An 11224-nucleotide genomic window follows, 5' to 3' on the forward strand; every position below is an offset into this window, starting at 1 on the left:
TATTGCCTTTTTATAAGTGGTAATAGTCTACTAAAGTATTAAATTTCCATGGTACCAGGACTGTCCTAAAGATTTCTCATGAGAAAAAACTTGCTCCAGATTTTATCATTTGTGTTTAATACATAAAGAATTTTAATGTTGAATTTAAAAGAATGTTACTCAATATATATTACCTGCCTCTACATTATATAGGTAGTATCTAAAAGGCTATGCTAGTGCACAGTAAAATCAGTTCACTATCTCTGCAGCAGATTTTTGTTGTTTTTGTTTTCTCTTGTTTTTCAGAACAGGGTTTCTCTGTTTAACCCTGGATGTCCTGGAACTTGCTCTCTAGACCAGGCTTGCCTCAAACTCAAAAAAAAAAAAAAAAATCCACCTGCTTCTGCCTCCCACGTACTGGGATTAAAGGTGCGCGCCACTGCTGCCTGGCAGCGGTTTTTATAAAGTTGTGTGTGTGTGTTTACACATCGGTCATGGCTCTCAGCCGAGGACAACTTTGAGGAGCCGTTCTCTCCATCCCCCTACCATGTGGGCTCTAGGACGGAGCTCAGGCTGTCACTTGCTGAGTCACTTCAGTGGCCCACGTGGAGCACTGACACCAGTCTGTGACGGGCTGCTCTACCCTTGATGTGAACTGAGGTTTAGTAGAAATTTACTCAAGCCTGCCTGAAGGTCTGCCAGAAATTGTGTCACTGCTCAACTTTCAGGTTAAATCCTAGCAGCCCCCGAGTAAAGCACAGCTGTTCACCATTGCAGCAAATTCTTAGTCATGAGTAGGCATGGTGACACCTGCCTGGGATTCCAGATGGGGATGGGAAGATTGTCGGTTCAGGACCAGCTTGGGCCACATAGCAAGACCCTGTCTCAAAAATGTCTCCCTCCCTGCGCCTTCCATGCTGTTTAGACTTGCTTCTAGGTTGAAGGTACTGAGCATCAAGACAGAATTGCTGGGACTATCCCAGTGGGAAGAGTTGGCTGACAGACGTGTCCACGGCACCATGCTGGTGCTTAAAACATGTTTAAAATGAATTGTCAATCGGTATCCCCCAATCCCCTCGGCTAGCCACACCCTGAAGATGGCTGAAAGGGTTTGAGGCTTTGATTATCTCAAATTTATGCAGCGGTCAATAGGAGTCTGGGGTTTCTTACACATTTGGGGATAGAGAGATTTTGTTCTCTGGAGCAAAGTAAAGAGAAAACATTTTTTAAAGCCAATGCTGTAATTAAAGCCATTTAATAAAAAGTTCAAACAAAGACCATCAAAGGGTCTGGGCGAGAATGTGAAGCAACTGTCTTATCAGGGATTATTTTCCCGTGGAGGCAGCATGAAGCTAACAGAGATGGAGTTAAATGACCATCCTGTGCCTCCCTGATTAGAAACAGTCTGCTTGCCACAGTTTGATTAGTCGTGCTTGTCAGTGTGGGCTTTCAGCTTATTAAAACTGGCAGTGCTGTGTGTGTAGGTCAGGGAGCCTAGAAGGTCACACTTAACACAAAGCAGCCCTGAGCAGGGAGGGCTTGGTTAAAAATATCTATCTATCTACCTATCTATCTATCTATCTATCTATCTATCTATCTATCGTGTGTGTCTGTGTGTGTGTGTGTGTGTGTGTGTGTGTGTGTGTGCGCGCGCGCGCTGGACACACACATGAACCCACATAGCATGAGCGTGTTGGTCAGAGGATGAGTGGGAGTTGGCTCTCTCCTTCCACCACATGGGTTCCAAGGCTCAAAGTCAGGCCATCAGACTTGGTAGCCCTTGGGCCATCTCACCAGCCCTACAGCTTATTTGAAATAATTGCTTTGAATAGCACTGACTTCTTTTTAACCTTCACTTCTCCGTTTTACACTTCATCATGTGGTTACGATTTTAGAAGACAAATCCCAAATAACCGTGCACGGACAACTGAAGCAAGTTTAGTACAAGCAATGTAACAGGGAAGTCGGGTGTCCTTAGTGGATCTAGCAGCCCTGGTCTGTGCCTGTGCTCCAGGTAATTATTAACGGCGCCTCTTGACCCTCAGAAGTGCCCTGATTGCGACAAGTTATATGCTCACCCAAATGAGAGTGGTAGAGGGGACCAAGCCGGGGAGCAGGTGGCCATCTGAGCCGTGCAGCTGCTGCCCACTTCTTCCTAATTGCTGCTGAGTCCAGTGCTGCTGCACATTGCGGTCTTTCAAGAGAAGCCAAAAATCTGGGGCCTCACACTTCAAATGTTGCAGCAATTAAAAAAATATATTGCTCTCTGAACTTAATTTAGAGGTGCCTAATTTGCAAGCTGTGGCTTAAAATTTTACAAGGGTGGCTTTTGTGCGTCCTCCCTCCCTCCCTCCCTCTCTCTCTCTCTCTCTCTCTCTCTCTCTCTCTCTCTCTCTGTAGATGCATGAGTCTGCCAAGATGGCTTAGTGGTTGCGCTTGGTAACCTGAATTCAAAAACCATAATTCACATAAAGGTTGAAGGAGAGAACCAGCTCTACAAAGTTGACCTCTGACCTCCACGCTCACACTGCCATTCCTCTACCCTTCAAGGCACATACGCACACACAACTCTTTTTTTGGTAGCTTATTTGATAAGAGTTCTTGCCTGACATGCATGGGGCCTTGACCCCAGCACTACATGAGACAGATGGTGACACACATTTCTAAGTCCAGCACTTGAAGGGTGTAGACAGCAGTACCATAAGTTCAAGGTCATCTTCAGCTACAGAATGAACTCTAGGCTAGTCTGGAGTACATGAAACCCTGTCTTCTCAGAGCGCAGAGGGCCACCCATATGAGGTCCTCAGGCCATGTTCTCCATTGTCCTATCCCTAGAAAGGAACAAATCACCCTTGCGTAACCTATTTTGTGGGTGGTAAGTTCTAGGTCTTAAGAATGAAAGAGTAGCAGCTGGTGTTGCATCCTCTTGAGGGCATCTTAGTCTACTATAGCGAAGAACCAGAGGCTGGGGGCTTATCAACAAATTTCTTCCTCATGGTCTGGAGGCCAGAAATCTTGAGGTCAATGTGGCAACATAGTTGGGTTCTGGTGAGGATTCTCTTCTGGCTTCCCAAGGTATTGTCTTATATTCTCATATAATAGAGAAAAGTCTAGAGAGCTCTCTAGGGTCTCTTATGAGGGCACCAATTCCATCCATTGGGACTGTACCATCATGTTCTAGCGAGCTAAATTACCTTCCAACACTCTAGCCTCATTAGCAGCTGGGGCTCCAACCTATGGCATCATGGGAGCATCCTGCTCCCAAGGAATTTAAGCATGCAGGCATTCTTTCTAGTTACCATGTTGGCTCTCTTTGCATCAAAACGCCTGTTTGGAGTTGGTCCTGTGCCCTTACAGGGGGGGTTCAGCATCCATTTCTTAGGGAATCACTTTCCAGTGATCCTTTCTGGTCTTACAAAGCCAGCTGGTCCAATAACATTAGGCATAGCTATACACTTCCCAGCATCAGCCCCGGCAGGCGCATGGAGCACCCAATTACCGTTTGTCAAGTGAACAGACATCCTCAGAACAGTCCAGGTCTGATCTTGAGAGTTTAGCCTGCCATGCTGCTTAGTGACTTGACCGACGGTGTGTGCTAGGACCTGTGCGCAGTGTTGTCTTGTCTGTGGGGGGTTTTATCTGACTTTATTCCAGGCAAGCTCCCAGTGACCCGGCACATCATCCGTATTATTTTTCTGTTACTCAGTTCCACTTCTATCATTACCACCTTTTAGAGCTGACCCCAAAGCAATTTCCCCTGTTCTGGCAGGAGGAACTCATACTGAACTGTTCCTTTGTTCTCCTTCCTCAAGCTCCACTTTGGAGGCCTGTCTGAAGTTGCCAAGGAGGTCAAACGGACCCCTGTGCTCCCACCGGTATGATTCAGGGGGATTAACCAGAAAGTCGCACCCTCTTCCAAATGCTCGCCTCTTTCCCTGAGCTCTTCTCCCCTGCTGTCTGCTCCTTTGTCTGTGAAACACATTTTCTCTTATTATCACCTTGTACCCTGCATGCTTCGGATGGCTTTGGCTCATCTCTTAACAGAATCAAGATGTTGCTATTAACAGTCTTCTCTTTCTTAACAGCGTAGAGTCATTTCTTTATATTTAGTCCTTTTCCCTCTTCCCTCCCTATTCACATAATCATCTCTGCTGCAAATAAAGTTTTATAGCTATTTCATAACCATGCTTTATAGTTTCTATCAAAAGACATAAGAGGAGGAGATAAAAGAAGTAAAGGGAGAAAAAAAAATAAACGAAAGGTGAAGGGGTGAGGCTACTCCAATAATTGAGAAACCAGGCCAGCATTTTCAGGACTCTGCTGCGAAGGAATCCAGGTGACCTTAGCCCTCAATCCTATGAACTGCAAGCCCGGTGGTCTGCCGAAGGTTTTCTTTAACTTTTATGGGTGGATAGGAAGGTGGTCTCTCCTCTGAGGACCTCTTTTCCTTCCAAATAATTAAAATACTGTCTTAAAATTCTCCCAGCATCATCCATGTTGGCCATAAATCCTTTCGCAGAATCCAATTACATGATAGATAAGAGTTTTTTGCAAATCACATCCCCCCCAAAGCTAAAATATTTACCCATATTTCCTAGCATTTTCTATTCCCTACTCATTTATTTTTATTTTCATTTAGCAAACTTAAATAACATTTCCATTACAATTCCATTTATTGTTCCCCACGATGCCAGCTGAAGGAAATACAAACGATGCAAATAAACTCTGTTCCCACATAGTAATTAGACATCAAACAAGAAGAGAGTGGCAGTGTGCTCATTTATTTATTTATTTTTTATTTTTTTTGGTCTTTCTTAAACTCTTTATCTGATTTTGGTTAGACTCTCCAATTTCACGTTTCTTTGTTTTTTGTTTTTTTAGTCTCTTCCAGTCATGTAGAAAAAGATTGGTTCTACTTTATTTTCCGCACTCGAATATTCAGTCATCCTACCACAGATCCAATATGCCCAGAGCCAGACTTAGTATCTGTTTTCCTTCTTTCACACAAGTCCTCCACTTCAACTTCTTGCCCATGTGTGGAGCTCTTGTTTTCCAGTCAAATCCAGATGGAAAAAATTATTCTGTGAATGAATCATGCAATATCCAGAAGGGATAGGTACAGGATACTGCAGGGAGTGGAGGTGATTTAATGAGTTCAGAGTTAAGATGTGACCCCAAGATTGGCTCCTCTGTGCCTGCTGATCGCAACTGTTAGCTTGATGAGACCCAGGATCACTTCTGAGTATGCCTGCCTTGGAGAGTAGGCTAACTGAGGTGGGTAGGCTTTCCCACTGTGGGTGGCACCATTCCCTGGGCTGAGATCCTTGGCTGTATAAAATAGTAGAAAGTAAGCCAAGCACAAGCAGTTCAGAGCGGCTTGCGTTGTGGATGCGTTGTGGGCAGCTGATTTAAGCTCCGGGAACTATGACTTCTTCACCATGAGGGACTATAACCCTGAACTGTGACACAAAAGAAAACCTTTCCCCTTTTCCCCTTAGGTTGTTTTTTTATCAGGGTGTACTATGAGAGGAAATATAATAGGATACTATCTGCCCTGCCCTCACTCTCTTCTTTCCTCTCTACCTCCGTTCTTCCCCTCCTGTTGTTTGACTGCTCCCTGCACCCAGTCCAAGCTTTCACAAATAACTCCACTGAGATCTCCCACACAAAAAGCTTTCTGCGGCTCCCGGTACCATCCAGACAGAGGAAAGACGGGAAGCCCGGTTTCTGGGCTTCCTGTAACGTGGCTTCACCCACTTGCCCCGGGCTTTCCATCTCTCCCTCCTCCTAATCCTACTTCTCATTCCTCAGCGTCCAGCCCAGGAATTAAACTTCCCACGAAACCCCGCTTTTCAGGCAGCCCAGACTCTCAGAAGGTCAGGCAGCCCAGACTCTCAGAAGGGGGAGGCTTCTCTTCTGGTTTCCCCGGTGTGATGCAGGCCACGTGCTCACTGCGCTCAGGGCCTCAGTTCTCGACCTGCTCTCCCAAGGTGAGTGCCAGCTCCACTAGGGAAGAGTTCCTCTCGACATTCTCTTTGTACTGCTGCTTCCCAGCTTCCCGCCTCCAAATGGCTGGCTCTTTGTAATACCAGTGTCCACCAAGATAAATGGGAAACAGCTGGCTAATTTTCTTTTTCCTCCTGTCTTCGGGATGTTCTCCACTCTTAACCTGTTGCTTGCCACATTTCCCTTTCTTTCTTTCTTTCCTTTTTTTTTTTTCTTCTTTTTTTTTTGTTTGTGTGTTTGTTTTGTTTTGGGTTTTTGTTTTTGTTGTTGTTTTTCCGAAACCGAGTTTCTCTGTGTAGCTTTAGCTGTCCTAGATTCACTTTGTAGGCCAGGCTGGCCTCGAACTCACAGCGATCCGCTGGCCTCTGCCTCCCGAGTGCTGGGATTAAAGGCGCTATAACTGCTTCAGTACTTCCCACACGTTAGCACACTGCCTACTGTGTTGCTCATGGTGGACCCTCTGGATCAGCAGGTCTCAACCTGTAGGTCACAGCCCCTTCAGGGGTGAAACGACCTTTTCACAGGTGTCACCTGAGACGGTAGGAAAATACAGATGTTTATGTTACAGTTCACAAAAGTAGCAAAGTACGTAATGAAGTAGCAACAAAAATAATTTTGTGGGTGGGTGGGGTGTCTCCACAACATGAGGACCTGTTATCATAGGGTCACAGCATCAGGAAGGTTGAAGACCACTGCTGTAGATTAATGCTATCTTCTCCAGTATGTGGGAGAGGAGCTCACGGAGCCTTAGTGGTTTGTTCCAGGATACAAAACAGAAAGTTCAGAATTTGAACTCAACACCATCAAGGCAGAAGCTCAGATTTTTCCCATTTCATTCTTTGCCATCGCTAAATTGTGTTTTTCTTATTCAGACAGAACATCCTCTCTCTTTTAAGAACCAAGGCCAGAGACAGTGAAGAAGTCTCGCTCCCCTCATCCCTTTTTAGTCATGGAATTCTGCACTGTATTTTGATGATGAAAGGTCTTCAAATGACCCAGAGATGATAATATTATTTTGGTCAAAAGCTCATATATTTACATATAAATGAAAGGCAAGGGGACATTTAAATCATGCCAAAGGGGAAAGATTATGATTCTGCTTGTCAGAATAAGGCTCCTTTGGTGACACACAGAGGGAATGTGACTGGTCATTGAAGACGAGCTCCTCATTTTACTGAGACAGAAGCTGGATCAGAGAGAGTGACTGACCCAAGCTCCAACAGGAAGTAAGAGACAAAGACAGAAGGAGAGCCTGGCTTCCTTTCTCCGCCTCAGCCCTTCTGCACATGCCGTCTCTCTGGTCCTGTGCAGCCCAGGTTCTTGAGCCAGCAGCCCCTTTGTCACACAGTAGGTGCTTTACTTGCACTCCCGTTGCTGCTGTTTTAGCAGTTTCTTAGCCTACCCAACTCCCAGGGGAGTGGTGATTTATTTAAATGCAGGGACCATTGTGTTGTAGCTGCATCTTATGAAGCCTCATGATGAAGACTGTGGACATCGTGGGATTTAGCAAGCTATGTATGTCTCTCAAAGTCCAGCCTAAAAAGATGCTATAGACCAATCTCTTTCCTGTGCGTTATACCACTTACAAATTCTTCCCAGGCCAACACGTTCCCCTTATGATGAATTCTTCACGCTTTTTATGAGCCCCTGGCTTTGATGAGGAGACAGGAAGGCGTGAACATCAGAGCCCATCTTCCATGAGCCCATCAGATAATCTTTTTTTTTTTTTCATGGCATCTTGATGGTCTTTTGAATTTGTCCCAGTCAATCAGTCATAAACCAACATTTTGATCAGGGACTCCCCACCACCTTTCCACAGGTTTATTGCTTAGTCATAGCCTCTTAATTCCTTTCGGGCATCTTTCATTCTTTCATTTGGCCAGTCATGAGACATCTACTCACTTTTGTATTAGCTTTTGCATCACTGTGACCTAAAGTCCTGACATAAACAACTAAAGGCAGAGAGATGTTTTGGGGTTCAAGATTTCAAAGGATTCCATTCCTGGTCGCTTGGCTTCATGTTTCTAAGGGTGATGAGCAGTGAGGTATCATGTGGTGTAGGGTCTCTGCTTTCCTTCATGATAGATGGGAGTCAGAGAACCAGGCAGAACCAGAGAGCCAGTTGGGAATCAGAGAGCCCAGGCAGGAATCAGAGAGCCCAGGCAGGAACCAGAGAGCCGGACAGGAACCAGGAGCCACGTGTTCTCCCCAGGGGCCTGCATCCAGAGACTCCCAGCTAGATCTGCACTCCTTAAATTTCCACAACCTCCCAAAATAGTGCCACCCAGCTGGTGACCAAGGATTCAAGCGCCTGAGCCTGATGGGGCGAGGAGTGGCGTTTTCATATTCAAGCGGTAACAACTTCCAACAAAGTGTCAAGCATTGTCTAGACACTCGGGATTAAAATACAAAAACTGTACAAAACACATTTCCCTTTCTAGAATTTACAGACCACGAGTAAACTCTAAAATTACACGTGTTTTGCCGAGAATTAGAAAGTTTCAGTTTGCTCATCTAACCCGGCAAATCATATCCTAACTACAAATGAGCTTGTCTAGTTATCTATAGATAAAGAAAATGAAAATGTTTCTTTAGTGTTGTTTTTCTATCTCTGTTCATTATAAAGGAATGCAAAGAACTGCACTGTAGGCATTTTATAGACATGACTGTAGAAGGGGCAGTTCCTGCGGGGAGAGCGGGGCTCAGCAGCAGCAGCAGAGGTCAAGACAGGGTAACAGGAGAGAATAGGGTTAAAACACATTATATATGTGCAGAAATACCATAATGAAATCATCTGTCATATGTAATTAATATATGCCAATAAAAATCTCTAAAATTATCTAGGACTAGGGAGATAGGTCAGTGGATTAAAAACACCGGTTGCCCAACCCTAAAGTTTTAAACCCTGAGTTTAATCCATGGGACCCAAGTTAAAAAGCCAGAGGCCATGGTACTCGCTCACCCATGTCTGCTTTGAGATGGGAGGCAAAGACAAGAGCATCAGTAGGAAGCTCCTAGGCCAAGCAGCCCACAGTGCTGCACAGTGGAAATAAGACCCTGACTCAACAAGGTAGAAGGTGCAAATAGACTCCTGAAAGTTGTCCTCTGACTTCCACCTATGCACTGTGGAATACATGTGCCAACACACACACACACACACACACACACGGAGGGAGACAGAGAGAGAGAGAGAGAGAGAGAGAGAGAGAGAGAGAGAGAGAGAGAGAGAACAGACAGACAGATAGATGGTCTTTCTCAGACTATAAGTTTTAGCCCAGTGGGAAAGGCCTTGGGTTCAATCCCAAGCACCAGGCAAAACAATTTCTTATAAGCCCATGTCTCAGGAGGATGTTGAGCTAATTAGTACTATGAATAAACTTTTTCAAAAACATGGACATAGATTAGAGTAACTCTAATGTAATTTATTGTAATTTTGTATGTGTGGGGGTCTTTTGCCTACATGTATGCCTGTGTACCATAAGTGTGTCTGGGCCTGTGAAGTCAAAAGAAGGAACTATATCCACTAGAAATGGAGTTAATGATAATTGTGAACATCATGTTGGTGCTGGAAATTGAATCCGGATCCTCTGGAGGAGAAACCAATGCTCTTAACCACTGAACCATGTCTCTAGTCCCCTCTTTATTAATTTTGGGGTGGGGACAGTGATTTTTTTAAGTTAACAACAAGATACTAGCTAAGAAGTCATATTTGGAGTGTCCATTTGGAGACAAGGACTATTTTTAAACTTTGCCGTTTGATGCTCTTAACTTTCTCAATAACATTTGCTGACTTTCATTCCATAAATATTGCCTCTGACTATGTCCCTTATTTTCTAAATGGGCAAAATTCAAAGGTGACAGCATCAAGGTTTTTGCTGTTAATATCACAGCCAAGTGGTGATTAAAAAAAACCACCGGCCTATATTGCCATGACTCTTGATTACCCATCAGAAATGGTGCAAAGCCTATTGCTAAAGGCGCCACACACTTCAACTGCAGGATACAGAGAACTCAAGCCGGAACTGAGCTGAAGGCTTTCTTGTTGGCTAGTTTTCATAGTAATAGAGAAGTCACCAACAGTCTTACCCAGCTGGGAATGCTGAAAATTGGAATACCAACCTGCCCAGTAAGACGGGTCTACTGGTGCAGTGGTGATGTGAGTGTTAGGGAGGTAACCAACTACTTTCTGGTTGAATTGGAGGCCACTCCACACATGAGAATTCATGCCTGCTACTGCAAATCTGGTCAAAGTATGTGGTTAGGGGGTGGGGGTCATAGGCCCATAAGGGAAGATGATTACCGTTGACTTGCTAAATGGGCGTGTTGTCAAACTGCTTTCTACATATTTATGTGTTTACCCATATATTAGTGTTGCTCTCACCCGTGGATGGAGAAGCTTCTGTTTGTAGTGGGCAGTGGTTACTGCAGAGACTCATAACTGGTCAAAGTGGTGAGAATAACTGAATGTTTCTCTGAATTGAAAATCTATGTGGCCTCAGGCCGTGTGAAGGAGGGAGAGAAAAGAATACAAGAAAGATTCAGAAGATGGGGAAGGTTAGTGTGAAATGCTGGCTTCCAGACATGAGATAGCCGCTGTACTCATAAGCTGATAGACTTGCACAGAACAACATGCTCTTGTTGGTCGGGGAGGGGCTTATGAGGTCCTAGTTCCTTGAGGTGCTATTGGAACTTAATGGGTGTTGGCCTTTTTCTTCAGTGGCATTGCCATTGATTAGTTGCCCAGGCTCCAGTAAATAACTCCCACTTATGCTCATGCGCACAACCCTTAATAAACCAAGTGGGTCACAAACAAACCAACAGACGTGAGAATAGGAAGGGACTTTGTGGAAAGAAGAAAGCGTTCCGCAGTGGTGGTCCTGGAATGAGAGGAGACGATGGAAAAGACAATGAAACGGACACCAATATCAGAAGTCAGGACGTTCAGAGAATAAGTGGGTGTGGGCGAGTTTGTGAGAATGCAGCCCTCCTGATGGCATCGGGGCGTTTGTGAGAGAGCGCAGTGCTGGCTATTTGCTTTCTGTTTTATGAGGGTCTAGTAAGAAGGTGGCTGCGACTTTTAATCTTGATGGTCAACTTGATAGGCTTTATAGTCACCGTGGAAACAAGCTTCTCCCTAGGCATGTCTGTGAATCAGGTTCTGGATTGGGTGAATTGAGGTAGAAGGATTCCCCTAAATGTGTACATGGTACAAGACCCTTCACTGAACGAGAAAGAAGAA

The sequence above is a fragment of the Acomys minous genome (assembly GCF_964271855.1).
Source record: "Acomys minous genome assembly, chromosome: 11".
NCBI classification, from domain to species: domain Eukaryota; kingdom Metazoa; phylum Chordata; class Mammalia; order Rodentia; family Muridae; genus Acomys; species Acomys minous.